The sequence below is a fragment of the Hemiscyllium ocellatum genome, chromosome 12 (genome assembly GCF_020745735.1).
Source record: "Hemiscyllium ocellatum isolate sHemOce1 chromosome 12, sHemOce1.pat.X.cur, whole genome shotgun sequence".
In the NCBI taxonomy this organism is placed as follows: Eukaryota; Metazoa; Chordata; class Chondrichthyes; order Orectolobiformes; family Hemiscylliidae; genus Hemiscyllium; species Hemiscyllium ocellatum.
This window is the reverse complement of record NC_083412.1, coordinates 9,115,865-9,135,496: the sequence shown is the minus strand read 5'-3', so window position 1 is coordinate 9,135,496 and position 19,632 is coordinate 9,115,865.

Genomic DNA, 19,632 nt, shown 5'->3' with positions numbered 1-19,632 from the left:
TGCAGAGAAGATTTACCAGGATGTTGCCTGAAATGGAGAATAGATCGTACGAGGATAGGTTGAGAGTTCTCGGCCTTTTCTCGTTGGAACGGCAAAGGATGAGGGGTGATTTGATAGAGGTTTATAAGATGATAAGAGGCATAGATAGAGTAGACAGTCAGAAACTTTTTCCCCGGGTACAACAGAGTGTTACAAGGGGACATAAATTTAAGGTGAAGGGTGGAAGGTATAGGGGAGATGTCAGGGGTGGGTTCTTTACCCAGAGAGTGGTGGGGGCATGGAATGCGCTGCCCGTGGGAGTGGTAGAGTCAAAATCATTGGCAACTTTTAAGCGGCAATTGGATAGGTACATGGATGGGTGCTTAATCTAGGATAGATGTTCAGCACAACATCGTGAGCCGAAGGGCCTGTTCTGTGCTGTATTGTTCTATGTTCTATGTTTCTGTCTCTGTACTCTCAGTTCATCGATGTTGTTTCTTTATTTGTACTCTCAGTTCCGTGTGTTGTTACTCGATCTGTACTCACTATTTAATGTGTTGTTTCTCTGTCTGTGCTCGTAGTTCAATGTGTTGTTTCTTTCTCTGTACTCTCAGTTCAGCGAATTGTTTCAGTATATATTCTTGAAATTCAGTGAGTTGTTTCTCTGTCTGTACTCTTAGTTCAGTGTGTTGTTACTCTGCCTGTACATTAAGTTCACTGTGTTGTTTCTCTATCTGTATTTGCAGTTCAGTGTGTTGTTTCTCTAACTGTACTTGCAATACACTGTTGTTTCTCTATGTATACATTAAGCTCATTCTGTTTTTTTCTCTGGCTCTACTCACAGTTCAGTGTGTTTTTCCATCTGTACTCTCAGTTCAGTATGTTGTTTTTGCATCTGTACTTGCAGTACGGTGTGTGTTGTTCCTCTATCAGTACTCTCAGTTCAGTGTGTTGTTTCTCTGTCTGTGCTCGCAGTTCAGAGTGTTGTTTCTGCATCTGGACTTGCAGTTCAGTGTGTTGTTTCACAATCTGTACTCTCAGTTCAGTGTGTTGTTACTCTGTCTGTACTCGCATTTCTGTGAATTGCTTCTCTAGCTGTACTCTCAGTTCAGTGTGTTGTTTCTCTAACTGAACTCTCAGGTCAGTGTGTTGTTTCTCTATCTGTACTCTCAGTGCAGTGTTTGTTTCTCTATCTGTAATTGCAGTTCAGTGTGTTGCATCTGCATCTGTACTCTCAGTTCAGTATGTTGTTTCTCTATTCTTTTCTTGCAGTTCAGTGTGTTGTTTCTGTATCTGTAATTGTAGTTCAGTGTGTAGCTTCTGTGTCTTTACTCTCAGTTAAGTGTGTTGTTTCTGTATCTGTACTCTCAGTTCAGTGTGATTTCCCTCTATCAGTTCTTACACTTCAGTGTGTTGTTTCTCTATCAGCACTCTTAATTCAGTGTGTTTTTTCTCCATCTGTACTCTCTGTTCAGAATGTTGTTTCGCTATTTATACTCTCAGTTCAGTGTATTGTTTCTCTATCTGTAATTGCAGTTCAGTGTGTTGTTTCTGTATCTGTACTGTCAAATTCAGTGCGTTGTTTCTGTGTCTGTACTCTCAGTCCAGTGTGTTTTTCCTCTATCTATACTCACAGTTCAATGTGTTGTTTCTCTCTTTCTACTTGCAGTTCAGCTTATTGTTTCTGTATCGGTACTCACAGTTTAGTGTGATTTCTCTCTACCTGTACTCACTCTTCAGTGTGTTGTTTCTGTATCTGTCCTCTCCATTCAGTGTGTTGTTTCTCTGTCTGCACTCGCAGTTCAGTAGATGTTTCTCTATCTGTACTCTCAGCCGTGTGTTGTTTCTCCCTCTGTACTTACAGTACAGTATGCTGTTTCTCTGCCTGTACATTAAATTCAGTGTGTTGTTTTTCTATTTGTCCTCACGCTTCAGTGTGTTGTTTCTCTATCTGTACTCTCAGTTCAATGTGTTGTTTCTCTATCTGTCTTCACACTTCAGTGTGTTGTTTTTCCATCTGTACTTGCAGTACAGTGTGTTGTTTCTCTGCCTGTACATTAAGTTCAGTGTGTTGTTTCTCTTTCTGTACTCTCAGTTAAATGTGTTGTTTCTCTGTCTATGCTCGCAGTTCAGATTGTTGTTTCTGCATCTGTACTCACAGTTCAGTGAGTTGTTTCACAATCTGTACTCGCAGGTCAGTGTGTTGTTTCTCTGTCTGCACTCGCATTTCTGTGTATTGTTTCTCTAGCTGTACTCTCAGTTCAGTATGTTATTTCTCTATCTGTATTCGCAGGTCAGTGTGTTGTTTCTCTCTCTGCACTCTCAGTTCAGTGTGTTTTTTCTCTATCTGCACTCGCAGTGCAGTGCGATTTCTCTATGTCTACTCGCAGTTCGGCTAATTGTTTCTGTATTGGTACTTGCAGTTTAGTGTGATTTCTCTCTATCTGAACTCACTCTTCAATGTGTTGTTTCTCTGTCTGCATTTGCAGTTCAGTGTATTGTTTCTCTATCTGTACTCTCTGCTCAGTGTGTTGTTTCTCCCTCTGTACTTACAGAACAGTGTGCTGTTTCTCTGCCTGTACATTAAGTTCAGTGTGTTGTTTCTCTATCTGTACACTCAGTTCGGTGTTGTTGCTCTGTCTGTGCTCACAGTTCAGAGTGTTGTTTCTGTATCTGTACTCTCAGTTCAGTGAGATGTTTCTCTGCCTATACCCAGTGGATGTGATCTATCTAGACTTCCAAAAGGCCTTTGATAAGGTGCCACACGGGAGGAGGCTGAGTAAGGTGAGGGCCCATGGTATTCGAGGTGAGCTACTGGTGTGGATTGAGGATTGGCTGTCTGACAGAAGGCAGAGAGTTGGGATAAAAGGTTCTTTTTTGGACTGGCGGTGTCCCGCAGGGTTCAGTGTTGGGGCCGCAGCTGTTCACTTTATATATTAATGATCAGGATGAAGGGACTGGGGGCATTCTAGCGAAGTTTGCCGATGATACAAAGTTAGGTGGACAGGCAGGTAGTACTGAGGAAGTGGGGATGCTGCAGAGGGATCTAGACAGTTTGGGAGAGTGGTTCAGGAAATGGCTGATGGAATTCAATGTGAGCAAATGTGAAGTCTTGCACTTTGGAAAAAAGAATAAAAGCATAGATTTCTTTCTGAATGGTGAGAAAATTCATAAAGCCAAAGTACAAAGGGATCTGGGAGAGCTAGTTGAGGATTCTCTAAAGGTAAACATGCAGGTTGAATCTGTGATTAAGAAAGCGAATGCAATGTTGTCATTTATCTCAAAAGGGTTGGAATATAAAAGCACCGTTGTGCTACTGTGACTTTATAAAGCTCTGGTTTGGCCCCATTTGGAGTACTGTGTCCAGTTTTGGTCCCCACACCTCAGGAAGGACTTACTGGCACTGGAGCGTGTCCAGCGGAGATTCACACGGATGATTCCTGGACTGGTTGGTCTAACATACAAGGAACGGCTGAGGATCCATGGATTGTATTCATTGGAGTTTAGAAGATTAAGGTGAGATTTAATAGAAACTTACAAGGTAATACATGGCTTGAAAAGGATGGACACTAGGAAATTGTTTCCGTTAGGCGAGGAGACTAGGACCCATGGACACAGCCTTAAAATTAGAGGGGGTCAATTCAGAACAGAAATGCGGAGACATTTCTTCAGCCAGAGAGTGGTGGGCCTGTGGAATTCATTGCCACAGAGTGCATTGGAGGCTGGGACGCTAAATGTTTTCAAGGCAGAGATTGATAAATTCTTGATGTCACAAGGAATTAAGGGCTACAGGGAGAATGCTGGTAAGTGGAGTTGAAATGCCCATCAGCCATGATTGAATGGCGGAGTGGATTCGATGGGCAGAATGGCCTTACTTCCACTCCCATGTCTTATGGTCTTATGCCTGTATATTAAGTTCAGTGTGTTGCTTCTCTGTCTGTGCTCACCGTTCAGTGTGTTGTTTCTCTATCTGTACTCTTAGCTCAGTGTGTTGTTTCTCCCTCTATACTTACAGTACAGTGTGCTGTTTCTCTGCCTGTACATTTAGTTCAGTGTGTGGTTTCTCTATCTGTACTCTCAGTTCAGTGTTTTGTTTTTACATCTGTACTTGCAGTACAGTGCATTGTTTCTCTGCATGGACATTAAGTTCAGTGTGTTGCTTCTGTATCTGTACTCTCTGTTCAATGTGTTGTTTCTCTGTCTGTGCTCGTAATTCAGACTGTTGTTTCTGCATCTGTACTCTCAGTTCTGTGTGTTGTTTCTCTGTCTGTACTCTCAGTTCAGCGTTTTGTTTCTCTGTCTATAATTGCAGTTCAGTGTGTTGCTTCTGTATCTGTACTCAGTTCAGTGTGTTGTTTCTATATCTGTACTCTCAAATCAGTGTGTTGTTTCTGTATCCGTCGTCTCAGTTCAGTGTGTTTTTTCTCTCTCTGTACTCACAGTTCAGTATGTTGTTTCTCTATCTCTACTCACAGTTCAGCTTATTGTTTCTATATCGGAACTCGCAGTTCAGTGTGTTGTTTCTCTATCTGTACTCTTAGTTCAGTGTGATTTCACTCTATCTTTACTCACTTTTCAGTGAGTCGTTTCTGTATCTGTACTCTCAATTCAGTGTGTTGTTTCTGTGTCTGTACTCTCAGTTCAGTGTGTTGTTTCTCTATCTGTACTCTCAGTTCAGCGTTTTGTTTCTCTATCTGCAATTGCACTTCAGTATGTTGCTCTTGTATCTGTACTCTCTCTTCAGTGTGTTTTTTTTATCTGTACTCTCAATTCAATGTATTGTTTCTCTATCTCTACTCGCAGTTCAGCTTATTGTTTCTATATCTGTACTCTCAGTTCAGTGTGTTGTTTCTCTATCTGTACTCACTCTTCAATGTGTTGTTTATCTGTACTCACTCTTCAGTGTGTTGTTTCTCTATCTGTACTCACTCTTCAGTGTGTTGTTTCTCTGTCTGTACTTGTAGTTCAATGTGCTGTTTCTCTCTCTGGACTCGCAGTTCAGTGAATTGTTTCTGTATCTGTTCTCAAAATTCAGTGAGTTGTTTCTCTATCTGTCATCACAGTTCAGTATGTTGTTTCTCTATCGTTACTCTCAGTTCATTATGTTGTTTCTCTGTCTGTGCTCGCATTTCAGTGTGTTGTTTCTGTATCTGTACTTACAGTACAATGTGATGTTTCTCTGCCTGTACATTAATTTCAGTGTGTTGTTTTTCTGTCTGTGCTCACAGTTCAGTGTGTAGTTTCTCTATCTGTACTCTCCATTCAGTGTGTTGTTTCTCCATCTCTACTTGCAGTATAGTGTGTTGTTTCGCTGCCTGTACATTACGTTCAGTGTGTTGTTTCTCCATCTGTACTCTTAGTTCAATGTGTTGGTTCTCCATCTGTACTCGCTCTTTACTGTGTTGTTTCTGTATCTGTACTCTCAGTTAAGTGTGTTGTTTCTCTATCTGTACTCTCAGTTCAGCGTTCTGTTTCTCTATCTGTAATTGCAGTTCTGTGTGTTGCTTCTGTATCTGTACTCTCTGTTCAGTGTGTTGTTTCTCCATCTGTACTTGCAGTTCTGTGTGTTGTTTCTCTGCCTGTACACTAAGTTCTGGGTGTTGTTTCTCTGTCTGTACTCTCAGTTCTGTGTGATTTCTCTCTATATGTGCTCACCCTTCAGTGATTTCTGTATGTGTCCTCTCATTTCAGTGTGTTGTTTCTCTCTCTGTGCTCATAGTTCAGCTTATTGTTTCTGTATCGGTACTCGCAGTTCAGTGTGTTTTTTCTCTGTTTGTACTCTCAGTTCAGTGTGTTGTTTCTGTATCTGTACTCTCAGTTCTGTGTGTTGTTCCTCTATCTGGACTCTCAGTTCAGTGTGTTGTTTCTGTATCTGTACTCTCAGCTCAGTGTGTTGTTCCTCTATCTGGACTCTTAGTTCAGCATTCTGTTTCTCTATTTGTGGTTGCAATTCAGCATGTTGTTTCTGTATCTGTACTTTCAGTTCAGTGTGTTGTTTCTGTATCTGTATTCTCAGGTCAGTGAGTTGTTTCTCCATCTGTACTCTCAGTTCGACCTGTTTTTGCTCTCTCTGTACTTCTCTGTTCAGTATGTTGTTTCTCTATCTGTAATCTCAGTTCAGCATTTTGTTTCTCTATCTGTAATTGCAGTTCAGTGTGTTGTTTCTGAATCTGTTCTCACAATTACGTGAGTTGTTTATCTGCACTCTCAGTTCAGTGTGTTGTTTTTCTATCTGTTGTCTCAGTTCAGTGTGTTGTTTCTCTATCTGCTACTCTCAGTTCAGTATGTTATTTCTCTATCTCCACTCGCAGTTCAGTGTGTTGTTTCTCTGTCTGCTCTCGCACTTCAGTGAGTTATTTCTCTATCTGTAGTGTCCGTTCCATGTGTTGTTTCTCTATCTGTACTCTCAGTTCAGTGTGTTGTTTCTGAATCTGTTCTCACAATTTAGTGAGTTGTTTATTTGTACTTTCAGTGCAATGTTTTGTTTCTCTATCTATCATTGCAGTTCGGTGTGTTGCTTCTGTATCTGTACTCTAAGTTCAGTGTGTTTTTTCACTCTCTGTACTCGCAGTTCAGTGTGTTGTTTTTCTATCTCTACTCTCAGTTCAGTGTGTTGTTTTTCTAGCTGTACTCTCAATTCAGCGTTCTGTTTCTCTGTCTGTAATTGCAGTTCTCTGTGTTGCTTCTGTATCTGTACTCTCAATTCAGTGTGCTTTGTCTATCTATGCTTGAAGTTCAGTGTGTTGATTCTCTCTCTGTACTCTCAATTCAGTGTGTTGTTTCTCTGTCTGTACTCTCAGTTCTGTGTGATTTCTCTCTATCTGCGCTCACTCTTCAGTGAGTTGTTTCTGTATGTGTCCTCTTATTTCAGTGTGTTGTTTCTCTCTCTGTGCTCATAGTTCAGTGTGTTGTTTCTCTATTTGTACTCTCAGTTCTGTGTGTTCTTTCTCTCTCTGTTCTCACAGTTCAGCGTGTTGTTTCTCTGCCTCTACTCACAGTTCAGTGTGTTGTTTCCCTCTCTGTACTCTCAGTTCAGTGTGTTGTTTTTCTCTCTGTACTCATAATTCAGTTTGTTGATTCTCTATTTGTACTCTCAGTTCAGTGTGTTGTTTCTCTATTTGTACTCTCAGTTCAGTGAGTTATTTCTTTGTCTCTAGTGCCATTCCATGTGTTGTTTCTGTAATGGTACTCTCAGTTCAGTGTGTTTTTTCTCTATCTCTACTCTCAGTTCAATGTGTTATTTCTGAATGTGTACACTCAGTTAAATGTGTTGTTTCTCTATGTGTAACCGCAGTTCAGTGTGTTGGTTCTCTATTTGCATTTGCAATTCAGTGTGTTGTTTCTCTCTGTAGTTACAGTTCAGTGTGTTGCTTCTCCATCTGTACTTGCAGAACAGTGTGTTTCTCTGTCTGTACTCACTCATCAGTGTGTTGTTCCTCTATCTGGACTCTCAGTTCAGCATTCTGTTTCTCTATCTGTAGTTGCAGTTCAGTGTGTTGTTTCTGTATCTGTCCTCTCAATTCAGTGTGTTGTTTCTGTATCTGTACTAGCAGTTCAGTGTGTTGTTTCTCTATCTGTACCCATTCTTCAGTGATGTGTTTCTTTATCTGTACTCTCAGTTCAGTGTGTTGTTTCTCGATCTCTACTCACAGCAGTATGTTGTTACTCTCAGTTCATTGTATTGTTTCTCTGTCTGTGCTTGCAGTTCAGTGTGTTGCTCCTATATCTGTATTCTCAATTCAGTGTGTTGTTTCTCCATCTGTACTTGCAGTACAGTGTGTTGTTTCTCTGACTGCACATTAAGTTCAGTGTGTTGTTTCTCTATCTGTACTCTCAGTTCAGTGTGTTGTTTCTGTTTCTGTACTCTCAGTTCAGCGTGTTTTTTCTCTATCTGTAATCTCAGTTCAGCATTTTGTTTCTCTATCTGTAATTGCAGTTCAGTGTGTTGCTTCTGTATCTGTACTCAGTTCATTGTGTTGTCTCTGTATCTGTACACGTAGTTCAGTGTGTTGTTTCTCTCTCTGTACTCTCAATTCAGTGTGTTTTCTCTCTATCTGTACTTGCAGTACAATATGCTGTGTCTGTATCTGTACTCGCAATTCAGTGTGTTGTTTCTCTGTCTGTACACTCATTTCAGTGTGATCTCTCACGAACTGTACTCACTCTTCACTGAGTTGTTTCTATATCTGTCCTCTCCATTCAGTGTGTTGTTTCTGAATATGTTCTCGCAGTTCAGTGTGTTGTTTTTCTATCTGTACTCACAGTTCAGTATGTTGTTTCTCTATCTCTACTCGTAGTTCAGTGTGTTGTTTCTCTGTCTGTTCTCGCAATTCAGTGAGTTATTTCTCTGTCTGTAGTGTCCATCCCATGTGTTGTTTCTGTATCTGTACTCTCAGTTCAATGTGTTGTTTCTCTATCTGTACTGTCAGTTCACTGTGTTGTTTCTCTCTTTGTACTCTCAGTTCAGTGTGTTGTTTTTCCAACTCTACTCGCAGTTCATTGTGTTGTTTCTGTTATCTGCTTATAGTTCAGTATGTTGTTTCTCTATCTCTACTCGTAGTTCAGTGTATTGTTTCTCTGTCCGTTCTCACAATTCAGTGAGTTATTTCTCTGTCTGTAGTGTCTGTTCTATGTGCTGTTTCTGTATCTGTACTCTCAAATCAGTGTGTTGTTTCTTTATCTGTACTGTCAGTTCACTGTGTTGTTTCTCTCTCTGCACTCGCAGTTCAGTGTGTTGTTTCTACATCTCTACTCAGTTCAGTGTGTTGTTTCTGTATCGGTACTCACAGTTCAGTGTGTTGTTTCTCCATCTGTACTTGCAGTACTGTATCTTGCTTCTCTGCCTGTACATTAAGTTCAGTGTGTTGTTTCTCTATTTGTACTCTCAGTTCTGTGTGATTTCTCTCTATCTGTGCTCACTCTTCAGTGAGTTGTTTCTGTATCTGTCCTCTCATTTCAGTGTGTTTTTTTCTCTCTCTGTGCTCATAGTTCAGCTTATTGTTTCTGTATCGGTACTCGCAGTTCAGTGTGTTTTTTCTCTATTTGTACTCTCAGTTCAGTGTGCTGTTTCTCTATCTGTACTCGCTCTTCAGTGTGTTGTTTCTCTGTCTGTACTCATAGTTCAGTTTGTTGTTTCTCTATTTGTACTCTCAGTTCAGTGTGTTGTTTCTCTTTATGTACTCTCAGTTCAGTGTCTTGTTTCTCTATCTGTACTCGCTGTTCAATGTGTTGATTCTGTATCTGTACTCTCAGTTCAGTGTGTTGTTTCTCTGGCAGTACTCATAGTTTAGTTTGTTGTTTCTCTATCTGTACTCATAGTTCAGTGTGTTGTTTCTCTATCTGGACTAACAGTTCAATGTGTTGTTTCTCGATCTCTACTCACAGAATGTTGTTTCTCTGTCATTACTCTCAGTTCATTGTATTGTTTCTTCGTCTGTGCTCTCAGTTCTGTGTGTTGTTTCTGTATCTGTACTGTCAGTTCAGTGTGTTATTTATCTATCTGTGTTCGTAGTTCAGCTTATTGTTTCTGTATCGGTTCTCGCACTTCAGTGTGTTTTTTTCTCTATTTGTTCTCGCAGTGCAGCATGTTGTTTCTCTGCCTCTACTCTCAGTTCAGTGTGTTATTTCTCTCGCTGCACTCTCAGTTGAGTGTGTTGTTTCTCTGTCATTACTCTCAGTTCATAGTATTGTTTCTCCGCCTGTGCTCTCAGTTCTGTGTGTTGTTTCTGTATCTGTACTCTCAGTTCAGTGTGTTGTTTCTGTATCTGTACTCTCAATTCAGTGTGTTATTTCTCTGTCTGTGCTCGCAGTTCAGTGTGTTGCTTCTGTATCTGTACTCTCAGTTCAGTGTGTTGTTTCTCTGCCTGTACTGTAGGTTCAGCGTGTTGTTTCTGTATCAGTACTCAGTTCATTGTGTTGTTTCTGTATCTGTACTCGCAGTTTAGTGTGTTGTTTCTCTGTCTGTACTCTCATTTCAGTGTGATTTCTCTCTATCTGTACTCACTCTTCACTGAGCTGTTTCTGTATCAGTCCTCTCCATTCAGTGTGTTGTTTCTGAATATGTTCTCGCAGTTCAGTGTGTTGTTTCTCTATCTGTACTCACAGTTTAGTATGTTTTTTCTCTATCTAGACTCTCAGTTCAGTGTGTTATTTCTGAATCTGTTCTCGCAATTCAGTGTGTTGTTTCTCTATCTGTACTGTCAGTTCACTGTGTTGCTTCTCTCTCTGTACTCGCAGTTCAGTGTGTTGTTTTTCTATCTCTACTCTCAGTTCAGTGTGTTGTTTCTGTATCAGTACTCACAGTTCAGTGTGTTTCTCCATTTGTACTTGCAGTACTGTGTCTTGTTTCTCTGCCTGTACATTAAGTTCAGTGTGTTGTTTCTCTGTCTGTACTCTCAGTTCTGTGTGTTTTCTCTCTGTCTGTGCTCACTCTTCAGTGAGTTGTTTCTGTAAAAGTCTTCTCATTTCAGTGTGTTGTTTCTCACTCTGTGCTCGTAGTTCAGTTTATTGTTTCTGTATCGGTTCTCGCAGTTCAGTGTGTTTATTCTCTATTTGTACTCTCAGTTCAGTGTGTTGTTTTTCTATCTCTACTCTCTTTTCAGTGTGTTGTTTCTCTCTCGGTACTAACAGTTCAGTCTGTTGTTTCTCTATCTCTACTCACAGTTCAGTATGTTGTTTCTCTGTCATTACTCTCAGTTCATTGTATTGTTTCTCTGTCTGTGCTCTCAGTTCAGTGTGTTGTTTCTGTATCTGGACTCTCAGTTCAGTGTGTTATTTCTCTATCTGCGCTCACAGTTCAGTGTGTTGTTTCTCTATCTGTACTCTCGGTTCAGTGTGTTGTTTCTGTACCTTCTCATAGTTTTGTATGTTGTTTCTCTTTCTCTACTCGTAGTTCACTGTGTTGTTTCTCTGTCTGTTCTCACACTTCAGTGAGTTATTTATTTGTCTGTAGCGTCCATTTCATGTGTTGTTTCTGTATTGGTACTCTCAGTTCAGTGTGTTGTTTCTCTATCTGTGCTCGCACTTCAGTGTGTTGCATCTGTACCTGTACTCTCAGTTCAGTGTGTTGTTTTTCCATCTGTACTTGCAGTACAGTGTGTTGTTTCTCTGCCTGTACAGTAAGTTCAGTATGTTGTTTTTCCATCTGTACTTGCAGTACAGTGTGTTGTTTCTCTGCCTGTACAGTAAGTTCAGTGTGTTGTTTCTGTATTTACTCATAGTTCAGTGTGTTGTTTCTGTATCTCTACTGGTAGTTCGGTGTGTTATTTCTTTGTCTGTCGTGTCCATTCCATGTGTTGTTTCTGTATCTGTACTCTCAGTTCAGTGTGTTGTTTCTCTATCTGTACTGTCAGTTCTGTGTGTTTTCTCTCTATCTGTGCTCACTCTTCACTGAGTTGTTTCTGTATCTGTCCTCTCCATTCTGTGTGTTGTTTCTGAATATGTTCTCGCTGTTCATTGTGTTGTTTCGCTATCTGTACTCACAGTTTAGTATGTTTTTTCTCTATCTGGACTCTCAGTTCAGTTTGTTATTTCTGAATCTGTTTAGACTTAGACTTACAGTGTGGAAACAGGCCCTTCGGCCCAACAAGTCCACACCGACCCGCTGAAGCGCAACCCACCCATACCCCTACATTTACCCCTTACCTAACACTACGGGCAATTTAGCTTGGCCAATTCACCTGACCCGCACATCTTTGGACTGTGGGAGGAAACCGGAGCACCCGGAGGAAACCCACGCAGACACGGGGAGAACGTGCAAACTCCACACAGTCAGTCGCCTGAGTCGGGAATTGAACCCGGGTCTACAGGCGCTGTGAGGCAGCAGTGCTAACCACTGTGCCACCATGCCGCCCATGTGTTCTTGCAATTCAGTCAGTTGTTTCTCCATCTATCTATACTCGCAATTAAGTGAGTTGTTTATCTGTACTCTCAGTTCAGTGTGTTGTTTTTCTATCTGTTCTCTCAGTTCAGTATGTTGTTTCTCTATCTGCTACTCATAGTTCAGGGTGTTATTTCTCTATCTGTACTCACAGTTTAGTGTGTTGTTTCTCTTTATGTATTCTCAGTTCAGTGTGTAGTTTCTCTATTTGTACTCTCAGTTCAGTGTGTTCTTTCTATATTTGTACAGTCAGATCAGTGTGTTCTTTCTCTCTCTACTCTCACTTCAGTGTGTTGTTTCTCTATCTGTACTCATAGTTCAGTTTGTTGTTTCTCTATCTACTCATAGTTCAGTGTATTGTTTCTCTATCTGGACTAACAGTTCAGTATGTTGTTTCTCTATCTCTACTGACAGTTCAGAATGTTGTTTCTCTGTCGTTACGCTCAGTTCATTGTATTGTTTCTCTGTCTGTACTCTCAGTTCAGTGTGTTGTTTCGCTGCCTGTACATGTAAGTTCAGTATGTTGTTTCTGTATCTACTCATAGTTCAGTGTGTTGTTCCTGTATCTACTCATTGTTCAGTGGGTTGTTTCTCTATCTCTACTCATAGTTCAGTGTGTTGTTTCTGTAGCTACTCATAGTTCAGTGTGTTGTTTCTCCATCTCTACTCGTAGTTCAGTGTGTTGTTTCTGTATCTAGTCATAGTTCAGTGTGTTGTTTCTATACCTTCTCATAGTTCAGTGTGTTGTTTCTCTGTCTCAACTCGTATTTCAGTGTGTTGTTTCTCTGTCTGTTCTCGCACTTCAGTGAGTTATTTCCTTGTCTGTTGTGTCCATTCCATGTGTTGTTTCAGTATTGATACTCTCAGTTCAGTGTGCTATTTCTCAATGTGTACTCTCAGTTACATGTGTTGTTTCTCTATGTGTAACCGTAGTTCAGTGTGTTGTTTCTCTACCTGCAATAGCAATTCAGTGTGTTGTTTCTCTCTGTAATTACAGTTCAGTGTGTTGCCTCTCCATCTGTACTTGCAGAACAGTGTGTTTTTCTGTCTGTACTCACTCTTCAGTGTGTTGTTCCTCTATCTGGACTCTCAGTTCAGCATTATGTTTCTCTGTCTGTAGTTGCAGTTCAGTGTGTTGCTTCTGTATCTGTATTCGCAGTTCAGTGTGTTGTTTCTCTATCTGTACCCATTCTTCAGTGAGTTGTTTCTTTATCTGTACACTCAGTTCAGTGTGTTGTTTCTCGATCTCTACTCACATCAGTATGTTGTTTCTCTGTTGTTACTCTCAGTTGATTGTATTGTTTCTCTATCTGTGCTTGCAGTTCAGTGTGTTGCTCCTGTATCTGTATTCTCAATTAAGTGTGCTGTTTCTCCATCTGTATTTGCAGTACAGTGTGTTTTTTCTCTCTCTGTACTCGCATTCAGTGTTTCTCGATCTCTACCCACATCAGTATGTTGTTTCTCTATCTGTAATCTCAGTTCAGCATTTTGTTTCTCTATCTGTAATTGCAGTTCAGTGTGTTGCTTCTGTATCTGTACTCAGTTCATTGTGTTGTTTCTGTATCTGTACTCACAGTTCAGTGTGTTGTTTCTCTCTCTGTACTCTCAGTTCAGCATTTTGTTTCTCTATCTGTAATTGCAGTTCAGTGTGTTGCTTCTGTATCTGTACTCAGTTCATTGTGTTGTTTCTGTATCTGTACTCACAGTTCAGTGTGTTGTTTCTCTCTCTGTACTCTCAGTTCAGTATGTTGTTTCTCTGTCTCGACTCGTAGTTCAGTGTGTTGCTTCTCTGTCTGTTCTCGCAATTCATTGAGTTATTTCTCTGTCTGTAGTGTCCATTCCATGTGTTGGTTCTGTATCTGTACTCTCAGTTCAGTGTGTTGTTTCTCTATCTGTATTGTCAGTTCACTGTGTTGTTTCTCTCTCTGTACTCACAGTTCAGTGTGTTGTTTTTCTATCGCTACTCTCAGTTCAGTGTGTTGTTTCTGTATCGGTACTCACAGTTCAGTGTGTTGTTTCTCTGTCTCTACTCATAGTTCAGTGTGTTGTTTCTGTATCTACTCATAGTTCAGTGTGTTGTTTCTGTACCTACTCATAGTACAGTACGTTGTTTCCCTATCTCTACTCGTAGTTCAGTGTGTTGTTTCTGTATCGGTACTCACAGTTCAGTGTGTTGTTTCTCTGTCTCTACTCATAGTTCAGTGTGTTGTTTCTGTACCTAATAATAGTACAGTATGTTGTTTCTCTATCTCTACTCGTAGTTCAGTATGTTGTTTCTCTCTCTGTACTGTCAGTTCTGTGTGTTTTCTCTCTATCTGTGCTCACTCTTCAGTGAGTTGTTTCTGTAAAAGTCTTCTCATTTCAGTGTGTTGTTTCTCTCTGTGTGCTCGTAGTTCAGCTTATTGTTTCTGTATCGGTACTCGCAGCTCAGTGTGTTTTTTCTCTATTTGTACTCTCAGTTCAGTGTGTTCTTTCTCTGTTCTCGCAGTTCAGCGTGTTGTTTCTCTGACTTTACTCTCAGTTCAGTGTGTTCTTTCACTCTGTACTCTCAGTTCAGTGCGTTATTTTTCTATCTGTGCTCGCAATTCAGTGTGTTGCTTCTGTACCTGTATTCTCAGTTCAGTGTGTTGTTTCTCTGTCTGTACTCATAGTTCAGTTTGTTGTTTCTCTATTTGTACACTCAGTTCAGTGTGTTCTTTCTCTCTCTGTACTCTCAGTTCAGTGTGTTCTTTCTCTATTGTACCCTCAGTTCAGTGTGTTCTTTCTCTCTCAGTACTCTCAGTTCAGTGTGTTGTTTCTCTATCTGTGCTCACAGTTCAGTGTGTTGCTTCTGTATCTGTACTCTCAGTTGTGTGTGTTATTTCTCTATCTGTACTCATAGTTCAGTTTGTTGTTTCTCTATTTGTACTCCCAGTTCAGTGCATTCTTTCTCTCTCTGTACTCTCTGTTCAGTGTGTTGTTTCTCTAATTTTACTCTCAGTTCAGTGTGTTCTAACTCTCTGTACTCTCAGTTCAATGAGTTGTTTCTCTATCTGTACTCTCAGTTCAGTGTGTTGTTTCTTGATCCATACTCGCTCTTCAGTGTGTTGTTTCTCTGTCTTTACTCATAGTTCAGTGTGTTGTTTCTCTATCTGGACTAACAGTTCAGTATGTTGTTTCTCTATCTCTACTGACAGTTCAGAATGTTGTTTCTCTGTCGTTACTCTCAGTTCATTGTATTGTTTCCCTGTCTGTGCTCTCAGTTCAGTGTGAAGTGTCTGTATCTGTATTCTCAGTTCAGTGTGTTGTTTCTCTGTGTGTACTTGCTGTACAGTCTGTTGTTTCTCTGCCTGTACAGTAAGTTCAATGTGTTGTTTCTGTATCTACTCGTAGTTCAGTGTGTTGTTTCTGTATCTACTCCTAGTTCAGTGTGTTGTTTCTCTATTTGTACTCTCAGTTCAGTGTGTTCTTTCTCTCTCTGTACTCTCAGTTCAGTATGTTGTTTCTCTACCTGTAATCTCAGTTCAGCATTTTTTTCTCTATCTGTAATTGCAGTTCAGTGTGTTGCTTCTGTATCTGTATTCGCTCTTCAGTGTGTTGTTTCTCTATCTGTACTCGCTCTTCAGTGTGTTGTTTCTGTATCTACTCTCAGTTCAATGTGCTGTTTCTCTCTCTGCACTCTCAGTTGAGTGTGTTGTTTCTCTGTCTGTCGGTTTGTTGTTTCTCTATTTGTACACTCAGTTCAGTTTGTTGGTTCTCTATCTCTACTCGCTGTTCAATGTGTTGTTTCTCTATTTGTACTCTCAGTTCAGTGTGTTCTTTCTCTCTCTGTACTCTCAGTTCAGTGTGTTGTTTCTCTGTCAGTACTCATAGTTCAGTGTGTTGTTTCTCTATCAGTACTCGCTGTTCAATGTGTTGTTTCTCTATCTGTACTGTCAGTTCAGAATGTTGTTTCTGTATCTGTAATCGCTCTTCAATGAGTTGTTTCTCTATCTGTACTCTCAGTTCAGTGTGTTGTTTCTCTGTCTGTACTTTCATTTCAGTGTGATTTCTCTCTATCTGTCCTCACTCTTCACTGAGTTGTTTCTGTATCTGTCCTCTCCATTCAGTGTGTTGTTTCTGAATATGTTCTCGCAGTTCAGTGTGTTGTTTCTCTATCTGTATTCGCAGTTTAGTATGTTTTTTCTCTATCTGGACTCTGAGTTCAGTGAGTTATTTCTGAATCTGTTCTCGCAATTCAGTGAGTTGTTTATTTGTACTCTCAGTTCAGTGTGTGGTTTTTCCATCTGTACTTGCAGTACAGTGTGTTGTTTCTCTGCCTGTACAGTAAGTTCAGTGCGTTGTTTCTCTCTCTGTGCTCGTAGTTCAGCTTATTGTTTCTGTATCAGTACTCTCAGTTCAGTGTGTTGTTTCTCTATCTCTACTCATCATTCAGTGTGTTGTTTCTCTGTCTGTTCTCACACTTCAGTGAGTTATTTCTTTGTATGTAGTGTCTGTTTCATGTGTTGTTTCTGTATTGGTACTCTCAGTTTAGTGTGTTCTTTCTCTCTCTCTACTTGCTGTTCAGCGTGTTGTTTCTCTGCCTCGACTCACAGTTCAGTGTGTTGTTTCTCTATCTGTAGTCTCAGTTCAGTGTGTTCTTTCTCTCTCTGTTCTTGCTGTTCAGTGTGCTGTTTCTCTGCCTCTACTCACAGTTCAGTTTGTTGTTTCTCTATTTATACTCACAGTTCAGTGTGTTGTTTCTGTATCTGTACTCTCAGTTCAGTGTGTTGTTTCTCAATCTGTACTGTCAGTTCATTGTGTTGTTTCTCTCTCTGTACTCTGTACTGAGTGTACTCTACACTCAGTGTGTTGTTTTTCCAACTCTACTCGTAGTTCATTGTGTTGTTTCTGTATCAGTACTCACAGTTCAGTGTGTTGTTTCTCCATCTGTACTTGCAGTACTCTGTCTTGTTTCTCTGCCTGTACATTAAGGTCAGTGTGTTGTTTCACTGTCTGTACTCTCAGTTCTGTGTGTTTTCTCTCCATCTGTGCTCACTCTTCAGTGAGTTGTCTCTGTATCTGTTCTCTCATTTCTAGTTCAGCTTATTGTTTCTGTATCGGTATTCGCAGTTCAGTGTGTTTTTTCTGTATTTGTACTCTCAGTTCAGTGTGTTCTTTCTCTATCTGTACTCATAGTTCAGTTTGTTGTTTCTCTATTTATACTCTCAGTTCAGTGTGTTCTTTCTCTATTTGTACATCAGGTCAGTGTGTTCTTTCTCTCTCTGTGCTCTCACTTCAGTGTGTTGTTTCTCTAATTTTACTCTCAGTTCAGTGTGTTCTTCCTCGCTGTACTGTCAGTTCAATATGTTGTTTCTCTATCTGTACTCTCAGTTCAGTGTGTTGTTTCTCGATCTGTATTAGCTCTTCAGTGTGTTGTTTCTCTGTCTGTACTCATAGTTTAGTTTGTTGTTTTTCTATCTAGATTAACAGTTCAGTATGTTGTTTCTCTATCTCTACTGACAGTTCAGAATGTTGTTTCTCTGTCGTTACTCTCAGTTCATTGTATTGTTTCTCTGTCTGTGCTCTCAGTTCAGTGTGTTGTTTCTGTATCTGTACTCTCAGTTCAGTGCGTTATTTTTCTATCTGTGCTCGCAGTTCAGTGTGTTGCTTCTGTAACTGTACTCTCAGTTCGGTGTGTTGTTTCTCTGCCTGTACAGTAAGTTCAGTGTGTTGTTTCTGTTTCTACTCATAGTTCAGTGTGTTGTTTCTGTATCTACTCATAGTTCTGTGTGTTGTTTATCTATCTCTACTCGTAGTTCAGTGTGTGATTTCTCTGTTTTCACACTTCAGTGAGATATTTCTTTGTCTGTCGTGTCCGTTCCATGTGTTTTTTCTGTATCGGTATTCTCAGTTCAGTGTGTTGTTTCTCTATCTGTACTGTCATGTCTGTGTGTTTTCTCTCTATCTGTGCTCACTCTTCAGTGAGTTGTTTCTGTAAAAGTCTTCTCATTTCAGTGTGTTGTTTCTCTCTCTGTGCTCGTAGTTCAGCTTATTGTTTCTGTATCGGTACTCGCAGCACAGTTTTTTGTTTCTCTATTTGTACTCTCAGTTGAGTGTGTTGTTTCTCTATCTGTATTCGCTCTTCAGTGTGTTTTTTTTTCTCACTCTGTACTCTCAGTTCAGTATGTTGTTTCTCTATCTGTAATTGCAGTTCAGTGTGTTGCTTCTGTATCTGTACTCAGTTCATTGTATTGTTTCTGTATCTGTGATCGCAGTTCAGTGTGTTGTTTCTCTGTCTGTATTCTCATTTCAGTGTGATTTCTCTCTATCTGTCCTCACTCTTCACTGAGTTGTTTCTGTATCTGTCCTCTCCATTCAGTGTGTTGTTTCTGAATATGTTCTCGCAGTTCAGTATGTTGTTTATTTGTACTCTCAGTTCAGTGTGTTGTTTTTCCATCTGTACTTGCAGTACAGTGTGTTGTTTCTCTGCCTGTACAGTAAGTTCAGTGTGTTGTTTCTCTCTCTGTGATCGTACTTCAGCTTATTGTTTCTGTATCAGTACTCTCAGTTCAGTGTGTTGTTTCTCTATCTCTACTCGTCGTTCAGTGTGTTGTTTCTCTGTCTGTTCTCACACTTCAGTGAGTTATTTCTTTGTATGTAGTGTATGTTTATGTGTTGTCCTCTCCATTCAGTGTGTTGTTTCTGAACATGTTCTCGCAGTTCAGTTTGTTGTTTCTCTATCTGTACTCACAGTTTAGTATGTTTTTTCACTATCTAGACTCTCAGTTCAGTTTGTTATTTCTGAATCTGTTCTCGCAATTCAGTGTGTTGTTTCTCCGTCTGTACTTGCAGTACTGTATCTTGTTTCTCTGCCTGTACATTAAGTTCAGTGTGTTGTTTCTCTGTCTGTACTCTCAGTTCTGTGTGTTTTCTCTCTATCTGTGCTCACTCTTCAGTGAGTTGTTTCTGTATCTGTCCTCTCATTTCAGTGTGTTGTTTCTCTCTCTGTGATTGTAGTTCAGCTTATTGTTTCTGTATCGGTTCTCACAGTTGTGTGTTTTTTCTGTATTTGTGCTCGCAGTTCAGTGTGTTGTTTCTGTATTTGTGCTCTCAGTTCAGCGTGCTGTTTCTCTCTGTAATTACAGTTCAGTGTGTTGCTTCTCCATCTGTACTTGCAGAACAGTGTGTTTCTCTTCAGTGTGTTGTTTCTCTGTCTGGACTCTCAGTTCAGCATTCTGTTTCTCTATCTGTAGTTGCAGTTCAGTGTGTTGTTTCTGTATCTGTACTCTCAATTCAGTGTGTTGTTTCTGTATCTGTACTAGCAGTTCAGTGTGTTATTTCTCTCTCTGTTCTTGCAGTTCAGTGTGTTGTTTCTCTTTATGTACTCGTTGTTCAATGTGTTGTTTCTCTATCTGTACTCAGTTCAGTGTGTTGTTTCTCTATCTGTACTTGCTCTTTAGTGTGTTCTTTCTCTGTCTGTACTCATATGTTCAGTTTGTCGATTCTCTATTTGTACTCTCAGTTCAGTGTGTTCTTTCTCTCTGTACTCTCAGTTCATTGTGTTGTTTCCCTGTCTGTACTCATATGTTCAGTTTGTCGATTCTCTATTTGTACTCTCAGTTCAGTGTGTTCTTTCTCTCTCTGTACTCTCAGTTCAGTGTGTTCTTTCTCTATCTGTGCTCACAGTTCAGTGTGTTGCTTCTGTATCTGTACTCTCAGTTCAGTGTGTTGTTTTTCCATCTGTACTTGCAGTACAATGTGTTGTTTCTCTGCCTGTACAGTAAGTTCAGTGTGTTGTTTCTGTATCTACACAT